The 27,944-nt window shown below is 35.5% G+C and overlaps 1 protein-coding gene across 9 annotated transcripts in view; it reads right to left on the bottom strand.

Moving 5' to 3' along the window:
• Window positions 1–27,944, bottom strand: part of TET2 (tet methylcytosine dioxygenase 2) — a 132,598-nt gene that overhangs the window by 77,935 nt on the left and 26,719 nt on the right. For 6 of the 9 annotated variants that reach the window (XR_012434989.1, XR_012434990.1, XM_045392713.2 and 3 more), the window contains one exon: window positions 9,972–10,117. The exons of 1 other annotated variant lie outside the window; for it this stretch is intronic. The gene's annotated coding sequence lies outside the window, so the exon portion shown is untranslated. Of the gene's footprint in view, window positions 1–9,971; window positions 10,118–15,143; window positions 15,283–27,944 lie in introns of all 9 variants that reach the window. 2 more of the 9 variants (XM_015450719.3, XM_045392714.2) reach the window with 1 other exon arrangement.

Below are 27,944 nucleotides of genomic sequence, written 5' to 3'. Positions count from 1 at the left end.
TTATGCATCTGACAAAAGTCTAGTATCCAGCATCTATAAGGATCTTAAATTTACAGGAAAAAAACCCAAATTTTCCCATGAAAAAGTGGGCAAAGGACACGAACAGACACTTTACAAAAGAAGACATACATGCAGCCAACAAACATGTGAAATAAAGGTCAACATCACTGATCTTTAAAGAAATGCAAATCAAAACCACAATGACATACCATCTCACACCAGTCAGGATGGCTATTATTAAAAAGTGAAAAAATAGCAGATGTTAGTGAGGTTGTGGAGAAAAAGGAACACTTATATGCTGTTGGTGGGAATGTAAATTAGTTCAACCATTGTGGAAGACAGTGTAGTGATTCCTCAAAGACCTCGAGACAGAAATACTATTCAACCAGCAACTCCATTACTGGGTATATAGCAAAGGAAAAAAAATGGTTCTATTATAAAGGCACATGTACACATATGTTCACTGCAGCACTATTCACAATAGCAAAGACATGGAATCAACCTAAATGCCCATCAATAATAGACTGGATAAAAAAAAAAAAAAAAAACTGTTATATATACACCATGGAACACCATGCAGCCATATAAGAGAATGAGATCATGTTTTTGCAGGGACATGGATGGAGCTGGAGGCCATTATCCATAGCAAACTAACACAGGAACAGAAAACCAAATACTGCATGTTCTCACTTATAAGTGGGAGTTAAATGACGATAACACATGGACACAGAGAGGAGAACAAGACACTTGAGGCCTATCGGAGGGTGGAGGGTGGGAGGAGGGAGACGATCAGGAAAAATCACTAATGGGTACTAGGCTTAATACCTGGGTGATGAAATAACCTGTACAACAAACTCCCATGACCCAGGGTTGCCTATGCAACAAACCTGTACATGCACTCCTGAACTTAAGGGAAAAAAAGTTAAAAAGAAATAAGCCACTCGATGGTATGGAAAAAGATTTCCATAAATTTCCTTAGACTTAAAGGAGGAACTTGAAGTTACAAGATGTAAATTAATAAATTATAAGTTAAAATCTCCAACATTTATTTAGAAAATCACAGTCACAAAGTGAAGGATAGAAGAGACTCATTTATCAGCTGCCTGCCTGGAAAAAAGACAAACACTTTTGCAGACTGTAACTTCAATGTGATTAAATCGTATGCTCTTACTATCAAAAAAGCAAGTGTGCTTTGGGACTGTATTAATAGATGTGCAGTATCCAGGCAATTAGAAGAGAGCTCTATAAGGATATGATCATGTTTAAGATACCAAACACCAAACTTTAATATTTAAGGGACCAATAAGTTATAAATGAATCTAAAATTCTTTAATAAAGAGTAGAATACCTAGAGTGACAGATTCTTGCTCAACTTGCTCTCAAACTTCTCTTTCTACAGTAAAATATTTATGTTCATCAATACTATTGGAATTAGAACACTAAACATATCCGTAAAGTCTCCAAATAGCTAAAACTCTCTCTGCAACTCTCAACGGCAACACATTTAATTTTGGTAGGATACTTTAGGGGGAAAAAAAAGTAAATATCAAATGTTCTACAAGTGTTAATTATAATTAAGTATCTCTGAGGTTCAAGCTCTAACATAGTGTAACTTTCCAAATAACATTATCATGTTTTGACACTTGAAGTTCCAACTACTGGACTCCCACACTGATGTACCGAATCAGTGAATTCCCAATTATTACCACAAGTATCCAGTTAGGTGCTAGACTAGTCCTCTTAGGAATGCAGTAAAGAAGGTTCCTGCGTGGTATGGAAAGGGAATGTTCATTTTTTCAGGCTACAATGCATATTTTTTTCCAGATGATAATAATAGCAATTTTGTAAACATTTTTATTCTCATAAATTTAGAAAATATTCTCGTGCCCTTATTTTCTGGCTACTGCTTCCTTCTCCATAACTTCCTTCTGTCTCCTTTAACTGGTCTCAAATATTTGATGTTAGCATTTTAGAACATATTTTAGTTTCTGACTTAGGTTAATTAAGAGAAATATCTTCCATATCATTATTAAAAGCTAAGTTTTATATATTTTGATATTATTTTCCTTTTCATAGGACAATGGCACCTTCATTAAATCAAAAAGCATTTATTAATATATTTATTTTCTTTTTGAGACAGAGTTTCACTCTTGTTGCCCAAGCTGGAGTGCAATGACACAATCTTGGCTCACTGCAACCTCCACCTACTGAGTTCAAGCGATTCTCCTGCCTCAGCCTTCCGAGTAGATGGGATTACAGGCATGCGCCACCACCCCCGGCTAATTTTGTATTTTTAGTAGAGACAGGGTTTCACCATATTGGTCAGGCTGGTCTCAAACTCCTGACTTTAGGTGATCCACCTACCTTGGCCTCCCAAATTGCTGGGATTACAGGCATGAACCACCGCGCCTGGCCCAAAAAAACATTTATTAAATACTTTACTATGTAGGAATTCAGAGATGCTTTTCCATCTTGCTACTCTAGGAAGACTTACTAATAGAATAAACATCATAGTAATTCTAATTTTTCAAATGTCTACAACGTGACTCACTTTCAACAAATAAAGCTTTTGGAAAAACAGAAAGGGACAATTAAAATATAAATTAAAAAACAAAGAAAACTACTCTTCCTTGCCTTAAAGTCTGAAAGTGAGTAAAGGGAAAAACTTTTCAGAGGCCATCTGGTTTTACATTTCATTAATGAATATATGATTTCATTTTGTTCTAAATTAAATACACTTGAAATGCCTAAATATTCAATTCTAAATTTGATGTGGGAAGTGTATTTACTTTCCTCTACAGCTATGGATATTAAGAATCACTTTTTACTCTTTGGGTCAGGGAACCTAAAGCTTAGAGGTCTTTCCTAAAATGCTCTCTCAAGATCTATCATATTAGTTTGTCCCTGCAAGCCTGCACCCATTCTCAGCCACATCACAATGCACCTGGACAGCAATCTCCAACATATGGCCTCCTACAAGAGCCTACATTCTAAAGTCCACTGACCACTTTCTGCTTCTCTGACAGTGAAAAACAGAACACAACCAAAAACTGCTCGATAAGATAATCTATAATCAATTAAACTTGTCATAATTTTCAAAATATTTTCTGTACTCATGTATTTCTCACTAAGCTCTTGCGCATGTTTAGTCACCAAAAATTATCACCCAATAGACATCAAATATCATTCACAACAGCTCTCAAATTTCTCTTTCTACAGTGAAACATTTATGTTCATCAATACTATTAGAATTAGAACACTAAACACATCCCTAAAGTCTCCAAATAGCTAAAACCTCACAAATCTCAACTGCAACACATTTAATTTTGATAGGATACTTCAGGGAAAAAAAACATAGGTATCAAATGTTCCACAAGTGTTACTTACAATTAAGTATCTCTGAGGTTCAAGCTCTGATATAATGTAACTTTGCAAATGAGATTATCATGTTTTGACACTTGAAGTTCCAACTACTCAACTCCCACACCTCTTCCCTCCACTTAATGGGCAAGTGCTGTATCTATTTTAACAAGTAGGAAGAAGCTGCCAGTAGGGGGAGAGGGAAAATAAAACATATGAAAAAGATCACAAAGTCAACCTGTTCTTTTAAATTGTATGACTGAATGCCTACTATGTAACCAGATACTGTGTAAAATATTAGGAATAAGAAGACAAGATGCAGCCTTTGTCCTAGGAATTTCAGAATCTAAAGAGGAGACAAGCACAAACAAATGATTACAGTACGTGGGATGTCTGAGGAACAACAGTGCCACAACAAATATGAAGCTTCCCTTACGAGAAATCTGAGCTGTGTCATTAAGAGAAAAGGGCAGTTCATGAGAAGAGGAACAGTGGTACAAAGGCTCAGATGTGTGAAATATGATGTCATGGTAAAGATTTACAAATCTGAAGGAACACTATAGTAAGGAGGAATTTGAAGACGAGAATTTGACCAGGAGCCAGATCAGGAATATCAAGCATAGAGTTTGATCTACTTTCTGTAGGCTGATGGTTTTCTGTACTGAGTTCTTCAGATTCCTGGGTTCACAGAGCTGTTCAGGGCCACTCTGAAGAGGGGTAAGTAGGTGTCCCCAAGAATTCTACATCACATCTATCTTTGCATTAAACAGATAAACTCCATTTTAACTGCAAACTTCAAGTGGCGAGGTGGGGAGGGGGAAGCTTCCACTCCTTTAATAAAGTTTGAAATAGGTATCCATAAAAGAAGGGATATTAAGAAGGGGTGTAGATGGTCAGATTTGCACTTAAGAATGAACATACAGGTACTTTAAACTGATCATCAGAAAAAAAAAAAAAAGAACAGAGGCAGAGGGAACAATCAGGAAATAATTTTTGGAAGTGGTGAGATGACTCTGAAGAGTGAAAAGAATGGGCATGTCTAAACTGGGTTTTTGGGTAAAAGTGGAAAAAAATGGTAGAAGTTCTTGGTCTACAAGCTGAATGCTCTCAATGCAACAGGAAGCAAGCTGGTGAGCAGCAGTTAAGGAAGGGTATTGTGTGTGAGTGTGCACAAGTATGTGCACGTGTGCAAGTGGGGGTAGGAGTCAAGATCTTGAGAAGATGGTCCAAGTATTTTAAGAAAAGTCCCCATGACTCCAACCAAGATTCAAGGACTATACATGTCCTTGGTTGAGATTTACAAAATTGCTACACACATAGACAACATTATAGTCAGCCCTGCATGGGTATTCATGGATTCTAGCATCTGTGGATTCAGTCAATCACAGATCAAAATACTCAGAAAACAAAATGGATTGTTGTGTTTGTACTGAACATGTACAGATTAGTTTTCTTGTCAGTATTTCCTAAACAATACGGTATAATAACTACTTACATAGCATTCACATTGTAGTAACATAAATAATCAAGAGATGATTCAAAGTATATGGGAGGGTATATGTAAATTACGTGCAAACACTGCACTATTTTATATAAGAGACTTGAGGATCCACAGATTTTGATATCCATGGGGGGTCCTGGAACCAATCTCCCATAGATACTGAAGGACAACTGTAATTATATGATCATAGATTCTTCTAGAGCATCATTACTTGTTTTTCTAGTCTTTTCAATATTAAATGAGCTAAGAAAATCCATACTATTTTCACATTTTGAGAAAAATGTCTGGTCAGATTAGCATCTGTAAAGATGAATAAATGTTTTTAGTGCCTGTATTTACACTACAATTTTCTTTCAGAATACAAGCTGTTTTCACCAAGACTCTTCCATTTCTGCTTAAAAGATCCCGAGATCAATAGAGGCACCTGATATTTCACCTTTTGATGAGGAAACTGAAACACAAGAATAGTGAAAATGACTTTCATAAGGTGCAATCTATTTTAGCATGCTTTACGTGTTCTAAAATCAAAGGACACATCATATGTGGATATGCATCAAATGCAAAAAATGCTATACAGCTATTTGTGAATTTAGGGATTGCCAAGGTTGTCAGATAAATGCCACAAGAATGTCAACAGTCTTGTTTAATTCAGTCTCCTGGGACACAGAGACTACTGATATGACTCTGGGCTTAAAATATATGCAAGACACCGTATATAAGAGTGGTTTTGCTTCCCATAGTTGAGTTATGACTTGCATCATACCATGTGGCATGTGTAATGGAGAGAGTAAAGAAGTGTATAAAGAATTGTAAAGCTACTGTAAATATATGTCTGCTCACTTGCTAGGTAATTATATTTTATTAGAATAAAAAACAACTGATGAGTAGTAGAAAAATTGAAGAGTACGGTTTGAAGAGCACTGTATTAGATGATCTTTAAGGCCTATTTTTTCTTTTACAATCCCGTGACTCAAAGAATAAACTGCTCAGGCTTGTTAAAACAATGACTATGGATTTTAGTTCATAAGAATGACTTGTAAGGAAGTAACAATGAAGTCTTAAAGTCTAAGTATTGACCTAAATTTGAAGAGAAATCACGAGCCAGATCAGGAAAATCAAGCAAAGAGTGTGATTTATTTCCCGTAGGGTGATGGTTTTTTGGGCCAATAAGAAAAATCATTTTTCTTCTGAAAGATAAACAGAAAAATAGTACATTAGAAATGCTATTCCTCCTTAAACTACTGAAGAGATAAAAAGATAACATGGCAAATCAGGAAACTTCAACAATGACTACAGGTGGGAGAAAGCGATTAATTAAATCAAGAAGACTCAAGCTTCTATACAAGTTAGATCTGTTTCATGAGAAAGGATAAAATGTGTCTATGTTAATTAGAAAAACGGCTACAAGAGAGCTCGCTAACAGGCAAGTCAAGCCTTCTAATCCTATTCTCCACAAGCAAGCTGGCAAAATACAAATCATGAATACTTTTTATAGACAGCAGGAGGAGAGTCTCAATATGAAGACCTGGGCTAGACTAAGTTATGTAATAGCTAGAGGCATGGCTATAAAGTCATGTAACATCTCTGGGTATCCTTTTTCTTTCCACAAAATGAACTAATTGGATTAGCTGATGTCTAATGGTTCCCAATCAATAATGTTTTGATTCTCTGTCTCTCCAACTTGTCATAAAAATATAAAATTTGGATAGCAAACAATTTTTGTACTATGTTAGTATTACATGGATTTAATGCATAGTAAAAACAACTCTTAGAAACTTAATTTAGCCTATATGACAAATATCAAATGAACTTTAGTTGCCTTAAGAATATCTGCATCTGATTGTCTTAACTGACTCACGCTGAATTCAAACTCATATGTCCCAACTTCCCTATTTCTTTTAATACCACCATGTAATCAATCATTTTGAAAATTTTAGAGAAATCTTTGACTCCTCTTTTTTATCTCTCATGTGCAGTCAGCAAATAAATCCTCATGATTTTTCCTTAAAATATATAAAATCTATCTTCCCTTCTCTCTTATCAAAATCCACTTTCAATTTATCTCCTAAATTACTGCAACTATGCCTCCGTTTCCTTATTTGTTTAAATTTGTAAAAATAATGATATTGCTAAATACAAGAATTCACCTTTGTACTCATCTGCTCTAACTGTTCCTCAATATTTTCAGGATAGCATGCAGTAATCTTTAGCTTGACTTGAGGATTTTACAAAATTTGGCCTTACCCTGCTCTTCCATCTTCTCTCTATTTGCCAACATGAACTCTATACAATGTCGCTTTTTTCCTGCTTCCCACTTGCCCTGTGCCTGGCCCATTCCTGCCCAAAAAGCCAACATTCTCATTTCACTCCATTTCATGCTGTTTCCCCTCCACTTCTCTCCACTGGGATGTCATTCTTTGTTATCGATGCCAATTCTTCCTATCCTTCAGGATCCAGGCCATGCCCGGTCACCTTCCTTTGTGAAGCCTCCTCTCTTATAGTCCAGATGGACCTTGCTATTCAACTTCCAAAGTTCTTGTCCATATCACTTACTTAAGTGTATTTACTTACTGATGTATAAAATACCGTGATTCTTTTTAAATCACTCTGCATGAAACCTTTTACTACTCCAGGTCTTTCTGGCTCTTCTCCACTACCTGCAATTCCTTCAGATAACTTTACGGTTTCTATACCGTTATCAGATTTTTATTTAAGATATAATCTTCTCTTGAAGCTGCCTTACTTGACTACTATATCTTCAATTACTACCTAACCCTGCACTCAATTTCCTTTTTCTCTTTTATATTTTTATACTTACAACTTCCTGGTATTTAGTATATTACACATTTTATTCTGTAGTGTGTCTGTCTCTTACTCTAATAGATTCTAAGCTCAACAAGGGAAGAGATTTTTGTCTCTTTTGCTCATTAATGCCACTCTAGTTCCTAGAAGAGTGCCTGGTATTTGGCAGGTGCTCAAGAAATATTTTTGAATGAATTCATATTTTAAAAACTGAAAGCAACATTAATAAAAGTGGTTAATAACAAAACAAATACTAATATACAATTAAGAACTTACTATATGTTGGGCAATGTACAGGTAATGCATAAAATAATCCTGTTATTATCTATTATTACCTACTTTCTTCTTTGCCATATAAAGCAGGGCTTACAAAGGTTAAATAATTTTCCCAAGAACACATTCTTAATAAATGTACTAAAAATAAACTCTAGGCTTATTTGCTATTGAAAATATGTCAAAGGCTGAGCTTATCCAACTGTAAAAAACTAAATGCAAAACAAGATTTTTGAGGAGATATGAGGGAAGAACTCCTCAGACAGCTACCTGTAAAACCTTTTCCCCCAGTGGCTAATACTTTAATTTGTTGTCCTCTTTTTTGTGTAAGTTATCTTATAATGTTCCATAAACTTCTGCACTTTATTCCTTACCCAGGCTTAACGTTCAAGAAGAGAAAATCTTCTGACTAATGTTATGACTTCATTAAGGAGTAAAAATTCCATCTTAAAAATGAGTTCTCAGTTCTCATGTAAAAGACAAGAGCAGAATGAGTAGTCACAGTTCTCACAGAGTGAGGTAAAGCAATCATCAAGGGAGGAGGGGGAAAGTAAAGAATGCTTTATTCATAATTACCTAACATTTTCCAGCATGAGAGGGGAAAGAGGAAGTCTATTTTCAGTGACAATGATTACTCTAAAAATATTAACATGCAAGGGGAAAATTTTCATTCTGAGAGTTACTACTATACTGAGTTCTCTTTCCCTCACAGAGTGACTTAAAATTCCCAGGGTAGAGAGGTAATCTAGACAGATGCACTTGCCCTGTGTCTTGAAAATGGCAACATCCAGGAATCATGGGAGTTTAACCGAGGACACCCTGGAAAGAATTTCTCAGCACCAGGACAGTCTCTAAGAAATATCAAGTGGCAGAGTGGATACTTATATCCTCAGGTGTCTGCAGTAAGGCAGAGATTAGAGCTATAAAGGCTTATTAGAATATTTGTTATGCTGAATGCATAAACAAGATGTAGTGAAACTGAAGCTCAATTACCTACTAAAAGGGTTATAGACCAAAAAAAAAAAAAAAAAAAGCCTAATTCTTCCTTTTTTCTACCTAATCCAGATTCTTTCCTGCAATGTCTCTATAATTTTAACTGGCTTATGTAGCACAGGCAAAATTATATATTGTACAATTCAGTCTCATCTTCATTTTAAACATTTTAGACAAAAATATATTAGTTCCCTACCTCTACACATGCATATATGAGAAAATGGTCTGGCAACCCTTAGGTTGGGACACTCAGCAGGTCATGGCATTCAGAGCAAATTGATTTTTATTAAGATAATTATAAGAACATGATTTTAAAAAGTATTTTGTGTCTCCCTCTTTCTTTTGTACTTTCAGAAAACCATATGAACTGGACCTGGGGGCATGCACCTGTAATCCCAGCTCCTTAAGAGGCTAAGGCAGGATGATGGCTTGAACCCAGGAGTTTGAGAGCTGCCTAAGCAACATAGCCAGACTCTGTCTCTATCTATTAAAAACAAACCATATGTAAAATCACATAGTTGTTCCTGAGATCTGCCATTCCATAATTTAGTTCTCTGCTAGTTCTATGGCACCCAATTGTCACACGACTGACTAGCCAGATGCAGGAGGTACTCACTTGTCAGGCCAGCAAGTAACCACAAATACCATTTATTTGGTCCTTAACAAGATTCAGACAAAGTGGTTACAAGTGAATCAAAATGGAGGAGATAAATACTGTAACAACTGGTTATAGATATCACATTTTCTCATGTTTATAGTTCTATTTGAATAATCCTTACCTCTTTTTAAAAACTCCATAGACATTGAGAATTGATAAAAATCTATCTCCAGAAAAATACAGCTATACATAAGTCAGCACATCACTTTAGCAAATTCACAAATTTTAACAATCTAATCCATGTGTCATAAGCATAGACAACAAAGAAAATATTTGAGAGGGTGTAGGGTGACTTGGAGTTGAAGTTTGGGAGAGAGATTAACCATTAAATTAGGAATAAATTTATACTTGACAAACAAGCGTCAACTGTCTCCACTGTCTTACCAGCAGCTCAGTCCCTTACTGCTCTTCCTGGATCATGTCCTGTTGGCTGCTGCTGAGCCCATCTCCTGCATCCAAGCGTCGTAACTCAACAGGAGCAAAGGCAAGTAAACAATCTTGAGAGGGTGTGCTGCTGAATGTTTGCCAGCCTAGAGAAGACAGAGTTTGAACATTTTTAAGTTAGCAAAAAGGAACAGGGTATATACACCTGATATAAAGAGTTTTAAAGGTTTTAGATACCTATAATTGGATATTTCCATTACACAGTGGCTGTTAAAAAACTTAGAGGATCTTTCTCAAAGCAATGACACTCTTAAATGTACCATAATAAAATTCTAATATTTGTAGAGCATTTGAAATGCCTAAAGCATCTTTAGTCTTCACATCTTCACCGCAATAATCAATGAAGCTTAAGGCCAGTGGCTTATATTACTTCATCTGTTGAATACAGTGGTTCACAGTGTGGCTCACAAGAGTATCACCTAGGTACGAAGCTGAGGATTTTGCTGAGATTCTGACTTGTTGAGCTAAGAGGAAACTTTTTTCTCCAGGTGACTTTAAGATGAAGTCAGGATTGAGAATCATTAAGTCCCTGTACTTCATAAGATGTGGCACTAACTAAACTCATAAATAGCAAGTATTCATTCAGTATATGCCATGTCAAGGTAATATGCTAAGTGCAATGGAAAAGGTAAAACATTATAACATGTGGTCTCTGTGCTCAAGGGTTTTAATTTAGCTGGAGAGACTGGATATATACTTTAAAAGGACCACCCAATAAGATACCTCCTTTAAAAACATAACCCAAGTAAGACTTAATTGGCAAAGATGTAGTAAAAACATTGGGTGCTACAAATAAGTGGAAATGACTATGCACTGAAACAAGGGAGTAGGTTAAAAACATAAGAGAAGTTCACTGAGTTCCAAGGGCAGTGAGAAAAGAGGAACAGGGAGAAAGCATTGTTTTGAGGCAAAGATACAGCTGCAGCAAATTGGAGGAGATTAAAAAGCTCTCTCTGACTGCAGAGTGTCTACAAAGACGCATAAGAAGAATTTGGAAAGACCGATTTGAAACAGAATCTAAAGAGTTTTGATAAAATGGCTAAAGGAGTTGGTCCATTTTCCTGAATATATGGAAACAGTACTGGAATATCCTGAAATAGTATCTGGAATAGTATTGGAAGCTGTTGAAGCTCAGGTTCCAGGGGTTCTTGGTAAATGCTAGACACTATTCTAGATGCACTACATGTGTTACCTCATTTACCACTCAAAAAATTCTGGTGAGATCATTATCATCATTATCATCATCATTATTACTCCCATTTTACAGAGTAAGAAGCGAGGTCTCTTAATTTTTTCTCAAAGTCACATGCCTAGAAATAGTAAGCTGAGACTGGGACATGTTGTTTTTTTAGAACCATGGCATCATAAAAGTCATATGTTAAGATTTAAGGGGTGTTTTGAGATATAATTCACATACCATAAAATACATCCTTGTAAAGAATATGAGTCAGTGGGTTTTACTATATTAAAAAAATTATGCCACTGTCACGTATCATTACTATCAAATTCTACAATATTTTCATCACTCTGTCACCTTCCCCCCAAAAAACCCAGTACCCATTAGAAGCCAGTTTTCATTCATTCCTCCCCTGGGCCTTGGTGACCACTAATCAACTTTCAGTCTCTATGGGTTTTCCTATTTTGAACGACTTTATATATATGAAATTATACAAAATTTGGCCTTTTATGTCTGGTTTCTTTCACTTAATGTTTTTAAGGTTTATCTGTGTTGTAGCATGGGTCTGTACTTTATTCCTTTTTATGACTAATATTCTATTGTATTGATATACCATATTTCCTTTAGCTATCAATGATGGACTTTTGGGTTACTTCTACTTTTAGCCTCATAAATAATGCTTCTTTGGATATTCACTTCAAACTTTTAAATTGTGATAAAATATATGTAACATAAAGTTTGCCATTCAAACCATATTTAAGTATACTATTCTGTGGCATTAAGTACATTCACATTGCTGTGCAACCATCACTGCCACCCATCTCCAGAACTTCTTCATCTTCCTAAACAGAAATTCTATGCTCATTAAACAATAACTTCCTATTTGCTCCTCCTCCTAGGCCCTGGCAATCATTATTCTACTGTATGCCTCTATGAATTTGACAATTCTAAGTACCTCATGCAAGTGGAATCATATAATATTTTTCCTTGTGTGATTGGCTTATTCCGCTTAGCATAAGGTATACAAGATCCATCCATTTTCTCGCATGTGTGAGAATTTTCTCCCTCTTTAATAGTCCATTGTATGTCTATACCACATTCTGTTTATCCATTAATCCATCTGTAAGCATTTGGGTTGCTTCTACCTTTAGGTTATCGTGAATAATGCTGCAACAAACATGGATATATAATGTTTATAAGTTGTTGTGTGGGCATATGTTTTCAATTCTCTTGAGAGTGGAATCCGTAAGAGTGAAACTACTGGGTCTTATGGTAATTCCATACTTAATCTTTTGATGAACGGCCAAGCTGTTTTGCAAAGTGGCTGCACCTTTTTACATTCTACTAGCAATGTGTCAGGGTTCCAATGTTTCCACATCCTCACTAACATCTGTTATTGTATGTTTTAAAAATTATATCCATCCCAGTGAGTGTGAAGTGGTAGAAGATTTAGGCGTTATAAATAATCATATGCAAGATATTGGCTTATTGCAGTACTCAAGTATAAGTGATAGTTGGAATAAGAGGGTGGCAGAATAAATGAAATAAAATGATCAAACAGAAATATTACTGATAAAGAAATGAATGACATTTAGTAACATTTTAAATGTAGGGAGAAAAAAGAATGATTCAATTATAGTGATAAAGCTTTTGAGTTTGGTTGTCTGGAAGAATGATGGTATTAATCAGATAAATAGATAATTCTAGAAAGGAATCTGAAATGACAAAATAAATTCTCGACATGATGTATTTGAAAAACCTTAGTATTCCAAAGACATATTCATCAGGCAGGTGAAGTACAGGAGGTCAGGGTTGGAGTCAATAGGCTATTTTATTTTTCTTTTGAAAGAAATGATCAAAGAAACATTATTAAGATTAGAAGAGGGTTATTCCTGTATATGATTAGACTCTTAAATCTGAGTTCAGCAACTGATAAACCAAACACTGAGGAAGGCAGAGGAGTTTTTGCCTTCTGTTTTCTGTTTAAAATAGTAAAACAAAACTTCAAAAGTAAAAAATATATCTTTATTCAGCTTTATAGTACTTGTTTTTTATCAGAATTTGAGTTGGTATCACATTTTTAACTATACCAAGGTGGTGCTTGTGGTTCTGGGAATGATGTGAGCAGTTCTAGGGGGATTTCCTTCTCTGAGCTGGCACAAGATTGGAAGTCCTAGAGGACATGAGTGTCACTATCAGCAGTTATCTGGCTGGCTGGGAATCAAGCTGGCAAACTATCAAGGAGAAACCATGAATTCTAGTTTTATTTGCCCAAAACAGTCCCCTTTAGTAAAAGGAGGTGATCCCCAACAAATAGAATAGTCTCTTGCTAGAATATAGTTCCTCAGTAGCCAATAATTCTGGCTTTGTTCAGCTTTGAAAAGTCTCCAATATGATAATATTCAGGAATAAATACAGTGATGACTCACAGGCTTATACACATGTTTTGAAAGAGAAGCTTAATGAGGCTATTTTGGATCATGAAGCCGAGCTCATGCCTGCAATCCCAGCACTTTGGGAGGCCAAGGTGGGTGGATCACTTGAGGTCAGGAGTTCGAGACATGCATAGCCAACATGATGAAACCCCGTCTCTTCTAAAAATATAAAAATTAACCAGGCATGGTGGTGCAAGCCTGTAGTCCCAGCTACTTGGGAGGCTGAGGCAGGAGAATCACTTGAACCCAGGAGGCAGAGGTTGCAGTGAGCTGAGAGCTGAGATCGTACCACTGCACTCCAGTCTGGGCGACAGAGTGAGACTCCACTTCACAAAAAAAAAAAAAAAAAAAAAAAAAAAAATTCTCAAAGAAAATGCAAAATACACTCAGCTTATTGAGTTTTCCTTCCGTCATGATATATTGAAAGTTATAAAAAAAGCACTTGGAAGATAAAACAGAACAAACATATGAAGGGTAACTGCTGAAGACAGAGGTTAAGAAAAGGGCCATGAAGAGGGTTAAAAAAAAAAAAAACTAAGCCAATGAGCACATTTAAATGTTCTCATTCCCACACACATATCTACTGTTTTTTTTGTTTGTTTGTTTGTTTTCCTGAGACAGGGTCTTGCTCTGTCACCCAGGCTCAAGTGCAGTGGCACAATCGCGGCTCACTGCAGCCTTGACCTCCCAGATTGAAGCTATCCTTCCATCTCAGTCTCCCAAATGGCTAGGACTACAGGCATGTACCACCACACCCAGCACATTTTTTGTGTACTTTTTGTAGAGATGAGGTCTCACTATGTTGCCCAGGCAGGTCTCGAACTCCTGAGCTCAAGTGATCCACCTGCGTTGGCCTTCCAAAGTGCTGGCACTACAGGCGTGAGCAACCATGCCCAGGCATAGCTACATTTTTAATTGAATAAAATATACTTCACCATCAAAGTTTTAATCATTTTGAGCATAATATCATTCTTAAATATATTTTCCTTTGTTCCCTAAATTGAAGCATATTCTATTTTATCTTTATAAACTATTCACTGTTTTATTTTTATTTATTATTTATTTATTTATTTATTTATTTTTTGAGACAGAGTCTCGCTCTGTCCCCCTGGCTGGAGTGCAGTGGTATGATCTTGGCTCACTGCAAGCTCCGCCTCCCCGTTCATGCCATTCTCCTGCCTCAGCCTCCTGACTAGCTGGGACTACAGGTGCCCGCCACCACGCCCAACTAAGTTTTGTATTTTTAGTAGAGATGGGATTTCACCGTGTTAGCCAGGATGGTCTCGATCTCCTAACCTCATGATCCACCCGCCTCGGCCTCCCAAAGTGTTGGGATTACAGGCGTGAGCCACCGCGCCCAGCCTCACTGTGTTTTAGAAAGGTATTATATACTTTATCTGCAATATTTTCCAAATAGATTTAGAAAAAACAAGACAATAGCTAAAATTTATTGAATGCATTCTAAGTCATTTAATTTTCAAAATACTATCAATTGTTTACCTTAGCACACCTTTGCAGGTGGCAGGGCCTCCAGAGCCTGTGCTCTTATTCAACACGCTTCATGCCCTCCACAAGCTTGTAGGAGATTCAATGAAACATTTCATTTTGGTGAAAGGTAAGTAATTCTGTATTTCAAAGCCTAGAAACAGACAAGTTTTCTTTCTGAAAGATGAAAAATGAAAAAAAAAAAAACCAACCTCTTCTCTAAAAACCACTCTACCTATAAACATGAATATATCATTACAAGCTAGGCACCTTACATAGGAATCCTCCATTTGGGTTTTATATGCATTTTCCTTTCAAGAGATAGATCCACCACTGATCAAACATCATCAAACACTTCCGTTAAAAACAAGGGACTTTGTTTATCATGCTGGATTTAGTCCTTCCCTTCCCTTTGTGATATTAGTACACCTTCATGGCATGTTTCTTCAAAGCCCCAGTAATAGATGTTTCCTTCCTGTTGAAATGCTGCCTTGGCTGCTTCTCTGCTTGATGTGATTCTCCTCCAGGTTTAAATGGGGTCAGACTGGAGTTCACTAAACAGCACGTTACTCACTTCAGCAGGATATGCCCACAAAGTAGTTCTCCTATTCTTATACACATGTGTACACACATACATACATACACACACACACACACACACACACACACATCTCTCTCTGCAAGTAAATGATCCCAACTGTACAGTGCCTAAAGGGAAGTGCTATTTCAGAATGTCAGCTACTTGGCAGTGATGGCTATTCTCCTGTTAACATTTTAAAAAATCACTACGGTAGTCAAAGTTTTAAGAAGAAAATTAAAGACCTTAAATGTATTCACTTCCTGCTCCTCCTAACATAGACAAAGTGGTGGCTCCCAGTGAAGATCTCAGAAAGTGTTTGCAGAACAAATTCCATGAAGATAAAAACAAGTATACACCATATGAGATTGTTTCTAATCAACAGTCTTTATATAACTACAATTGCCAAACAAGGCTGAAATATCAACCACCAGTTATAAACTATTTAACATAGTATTTCCATTACACAAAGTTATTATTTAAGAACCAAACCCTGGAACATGAGAGGTACAGGTATAAAGTCACAAGGCATTGTGTATAGATTATCAGATCAATTTATATAGTTTCCAAAAATAAAAGAAGTTATGAGGGAATATTTTTTAAAATAATAGTTATTTTTAAAAACCAAGATGGAAACACATCAGAAGAAAATACCGTGTAAACATCACACACAAAAAGCAAAAGAAATTCCGCATCTGAAACACAAACTTTTACATGACATTCTGGCACTTGCTAATACTTGACCTCACTGGTCAGAGACTGGGCCAATGAAGGGTGTGCTCAAAATCTTAACTTTGAAAAGCTTCTTAAGGGTATGGTTTATTTTTCATCCACTAAAATAGAAAATATAATTCTCTACAATACACTTACCATTCCTAACATTCAGGCATTTTAGAGATCCACACTAGAAATTTCAAGTACTATAAGAGAAGAAAGGAGTGAAAGGGGAAGAAAGGGGCAAAGAAAGGTAACTTGCATTGATTTGAATGCTTTATTAGTCATTTTCTTTTTCTTCACACAAAGAACTTCAAGTATTTGTAATTGTATTTGTGTGGCTGATTGCAGGACAATTAATTATATTGGGAGCTAGGTTTTTAGCTGAATCTCAGAATGTCTCTCCTGTAACTTCCAGAAACCCATAGGCAAACTAAGGGGGTAGGCTGTAGAAGAGTTAACAAAGTACAAACTAATCTCAGGTTCTAATTCTGACTCTAATCCTTCATAACTTCATGATCTTGAGCTGATCACTTAAGGAAACCGAGGACTAGAGAGCCTGTAAGATGTTAAATTGTATTATTTCTGTTCCAACCCAGCTTTAAGGTTTCATCATTCCATGATTTAGATACTATCGAATTTGAGATAAAAATATATATATAGGAAAAAGAGTTATTGAACAAATGAATAGGTATAAAAACACAAGCAAAATTATATTAATGGAATTATTCTAATTTAAGTCTACTTGTGTGATATTAAGTTTATAAAAGGATATCCTTTACATTGTAATATATAACTATAACTGATAGCCACAATGCTTATTATTGATTCCAAAGGAATTTTTACAATATATATTCTATTCCTTATATTTAGTAATTTCATATTACAAAATGATGTAATGGTTTCTTGGGAGTAATGAGTCTACTACCATGGTTCTCTTAGATTGAACTGCTAATTGCATCCATTTAAGACAGACATAGATTGAGGATCAATAAACTGGTAGACTTTAAGTGCATTTTAAAAACTGCTTCCAATCTATAACATTAACCCAGGTATTTTTAAAAGGATTTCATTTTTCCTATTTTTGGGTGATAAGTATTAGGTACACATGAACCCTACCTTATAGTTTCTTAAAAATGGATGGAAAGAATGAATTTTTAAATCACTTATGTTATAAATTATTTATAGCCCAAATAATATCATCATCTAAGGATGCTTTAAGTCATATGACCTACATGAGCTAAGGTTTAAAGACATTACATTAATATTATCAATATAAATATCAAAGGATCAATTATAAAAATTCTAACACTTAATGGGATGGCCAACTACAAAATACAATTTTACACTATAGTATAAAATTGCTGACATTTGATCAGCCACTATTTAAAAAAAAATTCCTTCATTAACAATATTCTCTAATTTTCATCTAAAAATTGAAACAAGGAAATTTTTATCTAATTTTACTTCTAATAGAAAGGCAAATAAAAAATACTTTTTAAAATATTTCAAAACATACAGGAAAACTCTGCAGTTATATTTACCTGGTTTGTTAAAAACAAACTATGCATTCTGCAAAACTGCAAGTGTCTACTTTTATCATAAGGTATTCTTAAAAGCAGTTTAGTAAACATCAAGTTATGACAAATAGATGTCTCTCTTGCCACACAGGAGTGATAATCAAAATATTTAACAGCTCATATGTCAAGGCATGGGACATAGTGCTGGAGGAGGATCCTAGAGGAACCTACATGCCATTTATTATTCTAGCTGCAGGATTGTGGGTAGACCCAGGGAGTAATGGGGAAGGAGCTATAGTGGCTTAGGGTAGCAGAATTACTAGCTACCTTGGAAATCTTTCAGTAACCATCAGCACAGCCACACTCATGTGCACCTGCTGCCTATCAGCTCCAGTTGTTTGCATGATTCTTAAATAAGGGATTAAAAAAAAGTATTAAGCAACTGTTACAAGTCTTTGCAAATCTACCATTTGTCACTGGAAAAAAATGTAACTATTAACTTTGGCTGTAGCTAGAGAAGAAATGATGGGGAAAATTTGATAAAAGAAATTAAAATTTAAAGATGCAATATTTAAAAATGTTTTTGAATTACACATAAAATTACATAAAATATTTTCATAATATTAAAATTATATAAAAATGAAGGTATGAGGTTGAACTTTCAAGTAATAACCAAGATAACATAATTTAAATACACTTCTCCCTAAATAAAGTAGTATAAAAAGCTATAAATTCAATCATACTTAAGGTTGGAAGGTGATATAAATGAATCAGAAATTCAAATGAGTATTTTTACAACAAATTGTGACATATTTTTCATCAAAGTAACTGTCATTATCATATTAAACTGGATTTTCACATCTTCAATTTCCTAGAAGGGGGCAGGTACACTATTGCTACTTACAAGTTGACTGCTTATGAATAAGCATATCACAATGCTCAAGAAACAGCAGCATAAGTAAAAAATATTTAGGGCAATGTTGCAGATGTGAGATTGTAGAGAATTACACATTAATACAAAGTTTTAAACCATTTTTTTATTTGCTAGATTTTCTAAGTGAAATATCTGAATCTAAAGAAAGCAGGAATTTGTTGTTGTTGATTGTCCAGTGTTAAAAGGGATTAAAGTCGCTTAGCAACCTCTGTGTTGTAGAAACCAAGATAAAAGAAGAGTTGGTTGTCTATCACCAGCTCTTCTAAGATGGAAGAGTGCAAGTAAATAGAAAAGCACTATTTCTGCAATGGTGCTTTGACATACATTCTTCATCACATGACAAAATAAAAATCATCAAGAAATTCCCAGGAGAAGGAAAATCCTCCAAAAGCATATTGTGACTAAATGGAGAATTTACAAACCACTACCATACAGACACACACAAAGACAAACACACACAATAATAAAAGACATGGCCAAGAAGCATACAGATCGTAGCTTAGAAAGGGAGACTGCATAGTAGAAACTTTGTTAAAGGCTTTAAAATATTCGAGATAGAAATATAAATGAGCATAAGAGTGATGATTTATAGAATCAGAGACTATTTTTCAACTTGGTTTTACAGAGGCAAACAAGGAATAAAGATTAAACTAGGACAGTACATAATTAGGGAAGGCAACTTCACATGGAGGGATAAATTTGAGGATCTGAGTTAAAAGAATGAGAAAAGGGCCAGGCACAGTGGCTCACACCTGTAATCCCAACACTTTGGGAGGCTGCAGTGGGTGGATCACCTGAGGTCAGGAGTTCGAGACCAGTCTGGCCAACATTGTGAAACCCTGTGTCTACTAAAAACACAAAATGAGCCAGGTGTGGTGGCACGTGCCTGTAATTCCAGCTATTCAGGAGGCTGAGGCAGGAGAATTGCTTAAACCCGGGAGGTGGAGGTTGCAGTGAGCCAAGATCGTGCCTCTGCAACCCAGCCTGGGCAACAGAGTGAGACTGCCTCCAAGAAAAAAAAGAAAAAAAAAAAAGATAAAAGGGCAATATCAATTAGAATGTGAAATACTGTTTGTGACCATGGAGATCATGGAGAATATTTACATTTTAGAAAGATTTTTAAGTGTCACAAGATTCTAAATGCAGTAAGTAAGCTCTGAAATAAACATAATTTTGCTTCCTAGTAAAACAAAAAAAAGATAAAATTTAAAAGAACTCAATAATTGTAAAACACATTTGTATATATTTCATATATCTACAACATCAGAGAAGCACAGGCATGTAAGAATTTGTATTTTCCTCCATGTATTAATGATTAAGAATTTGGAATATGAGAAAGTATTTTTAGACCAGGAATGAATCAAATCACCATTTTAATGTTATCACTGAGCAAAGTAGAATTTGGCAAAAAGAAGCCACTGACTCTGTGTTTAAAGAAGCTTGTCTGAAAAGTCCTTCATGCCAAGTTGACTCAGGTTCATAGGCCATGAGAAATCAATACTGAAAGTCTTGTCATTGATTTTGGATGAGAAACTAAGTGAAGCCTGGAGCATCTAATTCCTTACACTTGGAGATGTGAAAGTGTCATTTCTATGATAGGTTAACAGCCAGCTGACCAGAAAGGCATAACTACTGCAACCTCCAAGAAAAAACCAGTGAAAGCAGGGAGACAGACAAATGAACAACCCTTAGCAGACACATTTTATTTCAGCCCAGTAGCCATTAAAAACCAGATACTCTGCATGCTAGAAAAACTTTCCTCTTGGGCAAGACAAGTAATACTGAAGAACCTAATAGTGGGATAAACTTAATCATGCCTCACTAGGAATGCAGCTGCTTTAGAGGATCTCACTGTAGATAGTCTTCCAGTGGGATGTCAATCTTCCCTCAAACATGTGCCACTGAAATGACTTAATACTCTAGGTTTATGCCAGGTCAGGGTACACAGGTCACCTAGAGCCATGAATGAAGTCATGCATTATCAAAAAGCATGTCAGAGGTGACACAAATCATCTAAGTGTAACAGCTGACTACAAATTACTTTCTATTATAAGCGCTTATTTCCCAAATGAAGAGGATATTTTTCATTTTTTGAGGATGGTGAAAAAAATCCTCACATAAAATTAAACAAGATTTTTTATCTTGAATACTTTGAGAAAAAGGATGGAGTCTGTCTGTAGGTACACGAATTTGCCTTGTAGCCTTTGCAGTATCATTGGCATTGAATGAAGGCAACTGAATTATGCTCATGGACTCTAAGGGATATCCCGATCACCTCCCCTACTTCTTTTAATGAAAGATTAGTGTTGATTCTTCATTGCAAACAAGGTTGTAGGTCAATTAAGAAGGAGACGAAGTTATTTTTCCTAACCCCAAATTGGAAAATGGAGGTCAAAAAGACAACTCAAAATGAAACACTATAGCACCCGATAAAAGAAAAGACATACTTTTATCACTGATATGGTTAGGCTTTATGTCCCCACCCAAATCTCATCTTGAATTATAATCCCCATAATCTCTATAATCCCCATGTGTCAAGGGAGAGACCAGGTGGAAGTAATTGGATCCTGGGGGCGGTTTCCCCCATGCTGTTCTCATCATAGTGAGTTCTCATGAAATCTGATGGTTTTATAAGTGTTTGGTAGTTGCTTCTGTGTTCATTTCTCCTTCCTGCCACCTTGTGAAGTCGACTTCTGCCATGACTGTAAGTTTCCTGAGACCTCCCCAGCCATGCTAAACTGTGTGTCAATTAAACCTCTTTCCTTTATAAATTACTCAATCTCAGGCAGTACTTTATAGCAGTGTGAAAATGAACTGATATATTCAACTAGTTTTTTTTATTAACATTTTTTCAGATTGCCTACATTTTTTAACATTAATAAACTTTATAGTCAAATTGATTCACAGTAAAACAGTAGAAAGTTCCCATATACCCCTGTCCCCACAGACCCACAACCTTCCCCACTATCAACCTCCCATACCAGAGTGGTATATTTGTTACAACTGATAAACCTACATTGACGCATTTTGATACCCAAAGCCCATAGTTTACATTAGGGTTCACTATTGGTGGTTACATTCTAGGTTTCTGGACAAATGTACAATGACATGAATCTACCACTGTATTATTATATAGATCCATTTCACTGCTCTAAAAATTTGCCTATACATTTCTCCCTCCTCCTAAATCCTGGAAAACATTGCTCTTTTTACTGTCTCCATAATTTTGACTTTTCCAGAATGTCATGTGGTTGTAATCATACAGTATTTAGCCTTTTCGGATTAGCATCTTTCACTTTATAATATGCATTTAAGTTTCATCCATGTCTTTTTATGACTTGATAGCTCATTTCTTAGTGCTGAATAATACTCTTTCATCTGGAAGTACCATAGTTTATTTATCTACTCACATATTAAAAGATATATTGATAGCATCCAAGTTTTGGCAATTATGTAATGCTGTTAACAATGTATGCAGGTTTTTACGTGGATATAAGTTTTGTTTTTGCTTTTTTTTGGGTTTTTTTGTTTTTTGTTTTTTGTTTTTTTTTTGAGATGGCGTTCTGCTCTGTCACTCAGGCTGGAGTGCAGTGGCACGATCTCAGCTCACTGCAGCCTCCCCCTCCAGGGTTCAAGTGATTCTCCTGTCTCAGTCTCCCTAGTAGCTGAGATTACAGGCACACACTGCCATGCCCAGCTAATTTTTTGTATTTTTAGTAGAGATGGGGTTTCACCATGACGGCCAGGCTGGTCTTGTAACTCCTGATCTCAAATGATCCACCTGCCTCGGCCTCCCAAAGTGCTGCAATTACAGGCATGAGCTACCATGCCTGGCCAGGACATAAGTTTTCAAGTCCATACCATGGAGTGTTATTGCTGAATCATACGGTAACAGTATGTTTGTTTTGTAAGAAACTGCCAAATTGTCTTCCAAAGTGACTACACCGTTTTGAATTCTTACTAGCAATGAATGAAGGTTCCTGTTGCTCCACATTCTCACCAGCACTTGGTTTCATCAGTGTTCTGACTTTGGCCATTCTAACAGGTATATAGTGGTATCTCATTGTTTTAATTTCCAATACCCTAATGATGTTTGATGTTTAACATCTTTTCATATGCTTACTTGACACTTGTGTATCTTCTTCGGTGAGGTGTCTGTTCAGGTTTTTTGCTCATTTTTAAAGTTGGGTTGTTCATTTTCAAATTGTTGAGTTGTAAGAGTTGTTTGCACACTGTGGACAATAGTCCTTTATGAGAAGTATCTTTTGCAAATAATTTTTCCATCTGTAGCTTGTCTTCTCATTCTCTTAATACTGTCTTTCACAGAGCAGAAGTGGCTTGTCTTCTCATTATCTTAATATCGTCTTTCAAAGAGCAGAAGTTTTAAATTTTAGTTAAGTCCAGCTTATCAATCATTTCCTTCATGTATCGTGCCTTTGGAGCTGTATCTAAAAAATGTCACTGCCATACCAAAGTCATCTAGGTTTTTTCCTATGTTATCTTCTGGGAGTTTTACAGTTCTGCATTTTACATTAGGTCTATGATTCAAGTTAATTTTTGCAAAGGGTATAAGATCTGTGTTTATACTCATTTTGGATTTAAAAAAATTTTGTTGTTGTATGTGAATGAGTAGTTTTTCTAGCATTATTTGTTGAAAGCCCATCTTTGCTCCATTGTATTGCCTTTCCTCCTTTGTCAAAGATCATTTGATTATATTTATATGGGTTTCTTTGGGCTCTTTATTCTATTCCATTGGTCTATTTGAATATTCTTTCACCAGTACCCACTACATTGATTATCTGAGCTTTCTAGTAAGCTTTCAAGTCAGGTAGTGTCAGTCCTCTGACTTTGTTGTTCTCCTTAAACACTGAGTTGGCTATTCTGCTCTTTTGCCTCTCCATATAAACTTTAGAATCCTTTTGTTGATATCCATAAAACATCATGCTGTGTTTTTTAATGGCATTGCACTAAATCTATAGATCAAGTTGGGAAGAACTGACATCTTGACAATGTTGAGCCTTCCTATCCATGAACACGTAACATCTCTTCATTCTTTAGTTCACTGGTATCTTTCAGTAGACTTTTGTAGTTTTCTTCATATAGATCATGTATATATTTTGTTAGATTTATACAAAAGTATTTCATTACTTGGGGTACTAATGTAAATGGTAATGTGTTTTTAATTCAAATTACACTTGTTTATTGCTGGTATATAGGAAAGTGGTTGGCTTTCTTTATATTAAATTTGTATTCTGTAACCTTACAATAATCACTTACTAATTCCAGCTTTTTTTTTTTTTTCTAATCCTTCGGATGTTCTATATAAACAACTGACATCTGTGAACAAAGACAGTTTGATTTCTTCCTCCTGAATCTGTATGCTTTTCATTTTCTTTCCCTTGTCTTATTGCACTAGGTAGCACTTCCAGTAGGAAATAAAGTGGTAAGAGGAGACACCTTTATCTTGTTCTCGATCTTAGCAGGAAAGCTTTGAGTTTCTAAAAATTAAGTATGATGTAAGCTATAGGTTATTGTGTATTTTCTTTATGAAGATGGGAAATGCTACCATATCCCTAATTTTATTTTCCTTACATGGATCTGAGTTTCTAGCCTATATCATTTTCTCTCTCTCTAAAGAACTTTAAACATTTTTTTCAAGGGTGTCCAAATTCAATTTGTTGAATTTCAACAAATTCCTGAAATTTTGTTTCTTTAAGACAGTCTTTATTTCTTAACTTCTGATGGATAATTTTGCAAGGTTCAGAATTGTAAACAGCTGGATTTTTCTTTCAACATCTTCAAAGTCTCACTCTACTCTCTTATTTGCATGGTTTATGAGGATATGTAAGATAAAATTCTTATTTTTGCTCCTCTATAGGTGTTTTTTCCTTCTGGATTCTTTCAATTTTTTTTTAGAATCTTTGATTTTCTAAAGTTTGAATATAATATGCCCATGTGCAGTTTTGGGGCATTTATCCTGCCTGGTGTTCTCTGAGCTTTCTGGAGAAGTAGTTTGGTGTCTGACATTAACTGGGGGAGATTTTCACACACTATTGCTTCAAATATTGCGTCTAATCCTTTCTTTTTCTAGTATGCCCATTACATGTACATTACACCTTTTGTAGTTCCCTTGCAATTCTTGAATATTCTGGGTTTTTTTTTCCCCAGTCTCTTTTCTCTTTGCATTTTAGTTTTGAAGTTCCTATTATTATATCTTTAACTTCAAAGATTTTTTCTTCGGCTATGTTCAATCTACTTATGAGCCTATCAAAGGCATTTTTAATCATTTCTGTACACTATGCTTGATACTTGGCATTTCTCTTTGGTTCTTTCCTAAAATTTCCATCTCCATATTTACATTATTCATCTGTTCTTGTATGTCATTTTTTAAAAATCCCTCAGCATACTAACCATAGTTTTTAAAAAGTTTCTGGTCTGATAATTCCAATGTCACTGCCATATTTGATTCTGCTTCTGATGCTTATTCAGTGTCTTCGAACTGCATTTCCTGCCTCTTAGCATGCCTTATAATTTTTTGGTTGAATGACAGACATGATATACTCAGTAAAAGAAACTGCTGTAAATAGGCTTTTAGTAATATGATAGCAAAATGTGTGGGAAAGGGAAGCATTCTTTAGCCTTATGATTTGGTCTCACTCTGTGGTGAAACTACCCATGGACTATGAACTTCACCAGTGTTCTCAGTTCCCCTAGGCTCCCTAACATACACAGGATGGTTTGAGTTGTCTACACTTACATATTTTCCTTCTCTATGTGGAAAGCTAAAAGGGGGCTGAACTTAGGTATTTCCCTTCCCTGTGGGAGGTTAGGCTCTTAAAAAATCCCAAAAGTTTAGGCTCTGATAAAATAGTTTCACTTGAGGGCAGGCTTGAGTCCAACAAAATGCTCTGACATATTTCAAGATGGTTCCTTTTCTTCTCCCCTTAGGGAATTTTCTCCAGTATTCACTGTGAACACTTCTAGAGGTTAAAATCACAAAAATACAGGTCCTTCCATAACTGAGTCCTCCTGGAGTTTTTAACCCTCCGACTTGCCCACACTGAACAACTGCCCACACTGAGCAATTTTTCAGTTACGGTTCAAGTTTTCCTACCTGGCACTCGTTCCCACAAAAATTTTCCTTGTAGGTTTTTGCCCCAGTAAGTTGTGATTCTTTATATCTACCTGTCTGCTTCTCTAATATCTGATGCAGTTGTTTGCCCTATAATCTCATTTTTCTGACAGATCTAAGAAGAGTCGTTAATTTTCCAATTTATTCAGCTTTTTACTTGTTGTTAGGATGGAGTGGTGGCTTCTAAGCTCCTTACATGCCAGGTTGAAACCCAAAGTCTCAGTATTTTTTTTTTTTAAGTTTTTTGTTTTGTTTTGTTTCGTTTTTTACTTTAACCATATGTCATCCCAGAAAAATATTGATCTCCTATTCCAAATACATTTTAGGAAATAATAGTGGCAAGAAAATCTGTAAGCATAGTCTAGTTCTCGAAAAGGGTTGTTTTGCAATGTACAAATACATTTCTTTAGAAGAACACAATGATAAAATATCTTTTAAGATCTATCAAATAAGGGGTAGGCTTATGAAATTCACACATGTATTTGCTCTTTTCTAACTCTCTCTGATACCCCTAAAATTTTATTTATATATGAACAGTATAGCTATAGAACAAATTGAGGCTTTGGGTAGAAATATAATTAGCATACTAAGTTCATGTTTATAATTGTTTTGTTAATATATATGTTGATAGGGACTGCTATGGTTCTTTGAAGTCATTGCTACCTACTCTTTTAAGAAATATATACAACATTTTTGCATGCATATATTTCCTCACATATATCTACCTAAGTCAATATTTTATTAAATTGAAGCCTTCAAGAAGTCTCAAGATTTTTCTCAACCAATATTAATCTCCATTAGATTATAATCTTGTTTATATGTCACTTTTTTAACAGGAATCCTAAGAATATGAGCCTAATTTTATAAATGTTGTAATTTACCATGTAATAAATATTTGAATAAATGAGTTCTTTGTCTGCATTTGCTAAGTAGTAGAGAAAACAAATCAGCAAATCCCTTTTCTCCTCATGTCATCACCTTTGCATTCTTGTAGCAAATTACGTCATTTTCAAAACTAGAATTTCTTTATTTCCTTTACTGACTAAAATGACTCATTCTTATTTGCAGATTTTTAGTAAGATTGAGTCTTTTTTGTTTGTTTGAGACAGAGTCTCCCTCTTTTGCCCAGGCTGGAGTGCAGTGGTGCAATCTCAGCTCACTGCAACCTCCGCCTCCTGGGTTCAAGCCATTTTCCTGCCTCAGCCTCCCAAGTAGCTGGGAATACAGGTGCGCACCACTATGCCCAGCTAATTTTTTTTTTTTTTTTTTTTTTTTTTTTTTGTATTTTCAGTAGAGACAGCGTTTCACCATACTGATTAGGCTGGTCTCAAACTCCTGAGCTCGTGATCTGCCCACCTCGGCCTCGCAAAGTGCTGCGATTACAGGCGTGAGCCACCACGCCTAACCAAGATTGAGTTTTTCTTAAAAGATTAGTCTACGAACTTATTTTGGTAACTGGCACACAGCGGATGGAAATTTTATGCACATTTTCCTCTTAGAAACTAAGGACAGGTAAATTTTTTATCCTTTGTGTTGGCATGCAGGAATAAATTTCCTCTTAAGAAGAAAATTTATATTGTTGAGAGGTCTGAGAAGCAGATACTTTTTCATATGTTCTATTCTCTAAAGGGATATTTAAAATTTGGTTTATAAAAATAAAACTAATTTGCTTTCTGCTCTGAAAAATAGTATCATTGTATAATAAGAGAGTAGCAGCACAGCCAACTTGGAAAATGCTGTTAACTGCCCATATCAATTTTATTACCAAAAGTATGTCATCTACTAGAATACTTATGATGAATACTCTTTCCTCGCCGAAATATTTTTTTTAAGTTGCGTAAAGAGTTTATCAGTTAATCAGTTTCAAGTCTTAAGACCATTAGTATTCTCATTATATGACAAAATTACATATACTTTCTGTATTACATTACATGTACAT

The sequence above is a fragment of the Macaca fascicularis genome, chromosome 5 (genome assembly GCF_037993035.2).
Source record: "Macaca fascicularis isolate 582-1 chromosome 5, T2T-MFA8v1.1".
Taxonomy (NCBI): Eukaryota; Metazoa; Chordata; class Mammalia; order Primates; family Cercopithecidae; genus Macaca; species Macaca fascicularis.
This window is presented reverse-complemented; position numbering and strand designations above follow the sequence as displayed.